Genomic DNA, 7,225 nt, shown 5'->3' with positions numbered 1-7,225 from the left:
TCTTGTATCTAAAGATCATAATGGGCACCGATTAATCCAGATTTGAGTCGGTTTGGACTTTTAGAGCGGCAAAATTCTTCCAGCAAGTATTTAACGCAGTTGCATTCTCAAATCTCGAATCGAGGATCTTGGTTGAGATAGAATAGCTTCATGCCAACTGATCTATGTGCTTATTGGCAACTTAATTTGTTAATGACAAGCACCATTGACCTAAGAAATTAATTATTCACATGTTTTAGTTGCCATATTACTGTAGAATTGGTGGCTCACAGAGGCTCCCAAATGTAGTTAATTTGCCATACGAAGTTTGCAAATGAAGTTGTGCAGCAAACATAGCATTAATTTAGGTATTTAGTTTTGTAACCTATATAATCTAACATTTTGAATTGAAACCCAATAATTTTTCAATACTCGTATGTGTAAATAACATAAAACTTGATAGCCAATAAATTCCATGAGATATCATGTCACAAATACATTTTGCTAGTTTCATTGAAAGTTAATGATCGTATTAATAAAATAGTAACAATAAATCATTCACAAATATGTAACATTTTACTAAAAAATTATTGAAGTTAAAATATTCAAATAAAATTTATGTTAAAGACGCCATAGTGGTCAAATATGGTCAAAAGACCTTACTAAGTCACCAAAAAAAATTAATGAGGATTTTAATTGGTTAATTGTCTAAATTTCTTCTTTATTTGATATTACAAATTTTATTTTGTAGTAATCAAGTTATTTTTTGAAATAGACTTTTAAAAAAAAAATTGTTTTAGAGTTTTGAACATTTTGGACAAATTTTATTAATTGGAGTAAAGTTAGACACCAAAACATGAGATTACAAATTCAACTGGTCAAAAAAATTTCCTAAATATTCTAGACATTTTTTTAATTTCTCATTAAGAAAGGTCATCTGAGATTTTTTTTAGCATTTATATATAAATTACTTTCAGAAATATTCTCGTATTTATATAAAAAAATTATTGAAAATACTCTTTTCTAAGTATCATTTGTGTCATATGTGAAACACAAAATTATCAAGAATATGTTTGTCTTTATATATTAAAAAATTATTAATAAAGTAATACAGTTACTTATTTGGTCAAATATCCAAATTGTTGAAGTTATTTATTTTAAAAAAAACGAAATGAGTGCTGAATCATGACTTACAAATCATGAAGGTATAAATGATGATTGTAGATTCGTGTGGATGTGTTGAAAATTAATCCTTCTATCAAGTTTCGCAGCACTGATTTTTCATGCTTCCATTAATTTTATCCATTGGATTTCAGCGGACAAATCCAACGAATAATAGCCGCGGGCTGTAACTTTAGCCGCTGCCCAGATTTAAAACGATATTATTAGTCTGTGGTGATGGGTTGAATAATTCTCTAACTCGCAATGCTAACATTCAGATCACCTTTTCAAAAACAAATTCACATCACAAAATGGTAGTGGCCCATGTCTAAAATTGGAAGGACAAATTATGCCATTACTGAAAATCAAGTATGAGTTGGAAAACTGTACATATATGCTTAATTGAAAGACAGAGGCCTAAAATAATTGCAGAATAGATTTATTATCATGGCTAGTTTGCTTGACGGCCCTGGATTTAATTGGCACACTTAAATTTGACAAATAAAAATCAGGAAGAATGATATATATTCCTAATATTTCTCATATTTTCACCTAAATCTTGTATGTTTTTCAATTATTACTCATTTCATCTATGACCAGTAAATAATTTTTTTGTCCCTATCGTTAAAGTCAATTATTTAGTTACTTCCTATATTTTAAAAATTACTCAAAAGCTTCTTGTTGTCAATTTGTTTCTATTATATCTGCTTATTAATTTATTTTTTACTTTTCACATTTTCATATTTATAATTCACATGCTGAAAATTTGTAATTTACAAAATTTGAAAACAACGATGACCATTAATTGATGAGGGATAGAATACATTTTAAATTCAACTACAAAAGATTATTAAATTTGTAATTTAACTGTTACAAGAATCATGAATTCAATTCTTGTTTCGGAAGTAAACTTGGTTTGAAACTCGTCTTTCAATCCCACAGTCAGTTTCTCATGGAATATAGTAAATAATTCTTGAAACATAGCGAAAGCATGCAATATTAAAGGCTGCGCGTGGTAGATTTGATACCACTTGTTTGTGGACTAGACGAACTTTTTTAATAATATTTTTTATATAAACTTTAGAGAAACATCACTTAACAATAATCAACTTTAGATCTTGCATGCGTTCAACACTCAACAGATACTTAACTAATGAAGCAGATAATTAATCGCGGTATTTTATTTAGCCACATAATCCAAATGTCTCACGTGCAAATCACGTGACATGCTTTGCCTTCCCCAACCTCTTCCCCTATCAAGAGCTTATCCAAAATAAGATATTGAACAAAGAGTAATAACAAGAATCAGCAAGTAATTGTGTAATTAAAGGCTTAAATATTATTGATTCACTGGTACAGATTTATACACATCTACAAAGCAAGTAAAAGGAAATAATTAAAATGATCCTAAATTAAAGGAATTAGATATACAACAGATTGTTAGCCTTGACAGAGAGTTGATGGATGCTGTGGTGGAGATGATTGCTTTGAATCAAGGATTTGATAGAGGTGGATGAGATACTTTCCTAATAAGTAAGCAAATGTATATATATATCACTTCACAATAAATAAATAAATAAATAAAGAGAAAATGGAAGAGAAAATTCACAGAGCTCGTGTCTTGATAGTTTCATATCCAAGCGAAGGTCACATAAACCCCAATTTTCCAATTTGCCAAACGATTAACTTCTAAGGTCTCAAAATCACTTTATCCACAACAAACTTCATTTACAAATCCACAAAACCATTACGCCTTCCGATTCAATTCAAATCGACACCATATCAGACGACAATGATGATGACGGCTTCGCGGAAGCAGAAAGCATCTATGCTTATTTCCAAAACATGTGTAGTGATTTAGATGCCTTGTAAGCCGAATGGCAACTAACCACTGCCCAAGGATCTTGTCAAGACCTGATCAAGATGCAATATTAACCAGCAACTGATCTGTATCTTCAATGACGATGCAACACAACAATTCTTGACTGATAATGATTCGGAACAATGATTAACAAGATTAAGAAAAACAAAACACACACTCACAAAAACAAGTTTTAACGTGGTTCAATTGTGCAAGAATGCACAATCTACATCCACGGGAGAAGCTATTGAAAACGCTTTATTAATGAATCAAGGTGCTTTTGACACAGCTTATACAGGGAAAGATACAAGGAACAAGATAACTCTCTCTATTTCTTCTTCCTCTCTAGAAAGCTCACGAAATCAATTGCCAATTTGCTTCAACAATCAGCCTTTTATGCAGCTGATAAGAAAACCCAGATTGCACTAGATTGTAACACGTGTGTAACGGCTTTTAACTGATTTGATTCTCAGTTCACATGCCTGGCCACGTGAGTCACTTAAACCTTGCCAAAACGACTGAAGCCAGCGTCGTTTGTTCAAGCTCAAAACGTCCCGCGCCATCCCGTGACAAGTAAGTGAAAACACTTACTCAAGACACCGCCGTATCAAGTGCATAAGTTTTGAATTGAATGCACTTTAGTCCACACTACTCCAGAATCAAAACTCCTTTTCCAGACTCCTTCTCCATCCTTAAGCAATCTTAATGACTGCTCAAGCTAGCTAAGTTCAAACACATGCTGAACTTAGTTGTAGGAACCACTTTAGTAAGAATATTAGTTGGATTCTCATCTGTATGCACCTTGGACATCTTCACAGCTCCTTTAGACACATCATTTTTTATGAAATGCAATTTGATGTCTATATGTTTGGTTTTTTTCATGATGTGCAGGATTCTTGCACAAGTGAATGGCACTGGAGCTATCATAGTAAATTGTCACAGACCTTTGCTTCATTCCCAACTCACCAAATAACCCTTGTAACCACAGAGCTTCTTTCACAGCTTTAGTAACCACTATATACTCAGCCTCTGTGGTTGAGAGTGCAACCACATACTGCAGGCCTATTTTCTAGTTAATAAGGCATCCATTGTACATGAACATATAGCCCGTTAATGACCTCCTTATGTCCAAGTCTCCTGCATAATCTGAGTCTACAAAACCCAGCAAGCCATCACTTCTCTCTTTTGATCTGCCATACACTAAGCCATAGCCTAAGGTACCATTTATGTACCTCATGATCCACTTGATAGCCCTTCAATGTTCCCTTTCTGGTGCAGCCATATATCTGCTAACTACACTTATGGCATGAGATATGTCTAGTCTTGTCAATACCATGGCATACATTAAGCATCCCACAACATTTGCATATGGCACATTTTCCATGTCAATCCTTTCTTCATCTGTTTTGGGACTTAACAGATTGCTTAGTCTGAAGTGAGCAGTTAAAGGAGTTTGTACAGGCTGTGAGTCCAGCATCTTATAAGTTTCTAGAACTCTAGTCAAATGCTTCTCTTGAGTAAGAAATATTTCTCCTTTTGTTATGTTCCTTTTAATTTCAACACCTAATTTTCTTGACAGACCCCAAGTCCCTCATATCAAATTCAGATTTCAGCATCAGCTTCAATTCTTCTATTTCATCTCTCTTTTTGCAAGCTATCAACATGTCATCTAAATACAGAAGAAAATATATGTAGAGTTTATCTTTTCAATAGCTTGAAATACACACAACAATCATAGTTGCATCTCCTGAAACCATGAGTTACCATGAACTCATCAAACCTGAGATACCATGGCTTTGGTAATTGTTTTAAACCATAAAGTGATTTCTTAAGCAAGCATACATGCTTTTTCGGCTTCATGGGATTCACATACCCTTCAGGCTGAGTCATGTATATCTCTTCTTGAAGTCTTCCATGCAAAAATGCAGTCTTGACATCAAGTTGATCAAGCTCCATGTCTTGAACTGCAGTTAAAGCTAAAAGCACTCTTATTGATGCATGTCTAATTATTGGAGAGAAAACCTCCTCGAAATCAATTCCTTCCTCCTGTGTATACCCTTTTGCCATCAGCCTTTCTTTGAATCTTCTTGGCTCAGAACCTGTCAGTCCTTCTTTTACCCTAAAAATCCATTTGCAACCCACAATTCTTTTGTTTCCAGGTCTTTTTACAAGTTCTCATGTGTTGTTTTTATACAGAGATGTCATTTCTTCACTCATGGCTTCTTGTCATTCTTTACTGAAGTTACTTTGAACTGCCTCTTTAAAACTTTTAGGTTCATTATCATCAATCTCATGAGCAGTTGCTAGTGCATATGAAATACGATCTGCATATCCATACCTTTTTATTGGTCTGATTTGCCTCTTAGCTCTGTCTCTAGTTAGCTGATAATCTTGCTCTTGTGCTCGTGATTCTTGTTCATGTTGTGAGGTATCTGAGTCTCCTAAACTATCAACAACATCACCTAAATCTGCAGCTTCAAGTGGTTCATTATGGCTTGGTAACTCCACCTCAAAATGTTGTTGTGTAGTAACTTCTGAATCACCCTCTGTTGGTTTTTGTGAAGATTTCTGGTTTATTAGTTCTCCTTTATTAAAGACTACATTTCTGCTTATGATACATCTTGGTGGTTTTAAATCTGTTCACCAGATTTTGTAACCCTTGACTCCTTCTAAATACCCTATGAAAAAAAAAAAACCTTTTAAAGCCCTAGGTGCTAACTTTCCTTGGCTTGTATAAACATAGGCTAGACAACTAAATGCTCTAAGGTTTTCATAATCCACAAGTTGACCAGTCCATTTTTTATAGGATGTTTTAAAATCAATGGCTGAAGAGGGACTTAGATTTACCAAATAGCATGTAGTCAGTAATGTCTCTGCCCACAAAGTCTTAGGAAGATTGGTTGTTGCCAGCATGCGCCTCACCTTGTCCATGAGAGTTCTATTCATCCTCTCAGCCAAGCCATTTTGCTGAAGAGTCATTCTCACTGTCTTGTGTCTTACAATCCCTTCCTTTGTGCAGAAAGCATCAAATCTTTGATTACAGAACTCTAAACCATTATCTATTTTGAGTTTTTTTAACTTTCTTTCCACATTGATTCTCCACCAAGTTCTTCCACTCGGTGAATTTTTTAAAAATTTGGTCCTTGCTCTTGAGGATATACACCCATACCCTCCTTGAGTAATCATCAATGATAGATAAAAAGTAACTACTGCCTCCTAGAGATATATGTTGTGCAGGCCCCCACAAATCATAATGGATGTATTCTAATTTATCCTTGGATTTATGAGTTGACCTATTGAAACTTGCTATGGCTGCCTTCCCCCTCATAAAACTCCAAGCCTTTAATCTTATCAGTTCCAAAGACACCTTGTTTATTCAGTTCTTTCAGCCTTTTTTCTCCAATGTGCCATAACCTTAGATGCCATAGTTTAGCACTATCAATGTTGGCATTTGTTGAGATACCAACTTCACCAGTGACAGTTTCCCCATCTAAGACAAAAACTACATTTTTCCTTAAACCCTTCATAATGGTTTCAGTGCCCATGATTATCACCATTTTCCTATATGCAATCCTAACACTATATCCCATTTGGTCGAGCATACCCAAAGAAATTAGATTTCTTTTGAGATCAAGAACAAACCTAACCTGTTTTAGCTCCCTTATGGTCGCATCATAAAGTTTAAGTCTTATATTTCCAATTCCTATAATCTTACACATAGCATTATTTCCCATCATTACTCTACCCCCATCAAAATCATGAAATTCAGTAAAGTAACCCTTAACAGGACATATATGAAAAGTGCAGCCTGAATCAATAACCCATTTACCTTTGTCTTTGCTTTCTGTTGCTACACAGACATCAGCAGACTCATATCTTTCTTCTTCCACCACAACTGCATCCTTATTCTAATCCTTTTTCTTGAACTTTTTCTCAGGACAATCCTTCTTGAAATGTCCTTCCTTGTGGCACTGAAAACACCTCAGATTTTTTATCTTGTTTTTATTCTTACTCAGCTTTTGCTTTAACAGTCAAGCCTTCAGTAGAACCATTAGCCATGGAATCTTGTTTCCCTTGCAGTTCTTTGGTGTTAAGGACATATTTAACCTCATCCAGAGACAATGTCTGCCTTCCATACATCAAGGCATCAACAAAGTGCTCATAGGATTTAGGTAGATTGCTAATCAGTAGTATGTCTTTATCCTCATCATTTAATGAATTATC

Source organism: Citrus clementina, unplaced genomic scaffold (genome assembly GCF_000493195.1).
Source record: "Citrus clementina cultivar Clemenules unplaced genomic scaffold, Citrus_clementina_v1.0 scaffold_3, whole genome shotgun sequence".
NCBI classification, from domain to species: domain Eukaryota; kingdom Viridiplantae; phylum Streptophyta; class Magnoliopsida; order Sapindales; family Rutaceae; genus Citrus; species Citrus x clementina.
This window is presented reverse-complemented; position numbering follows the sequence as displayed.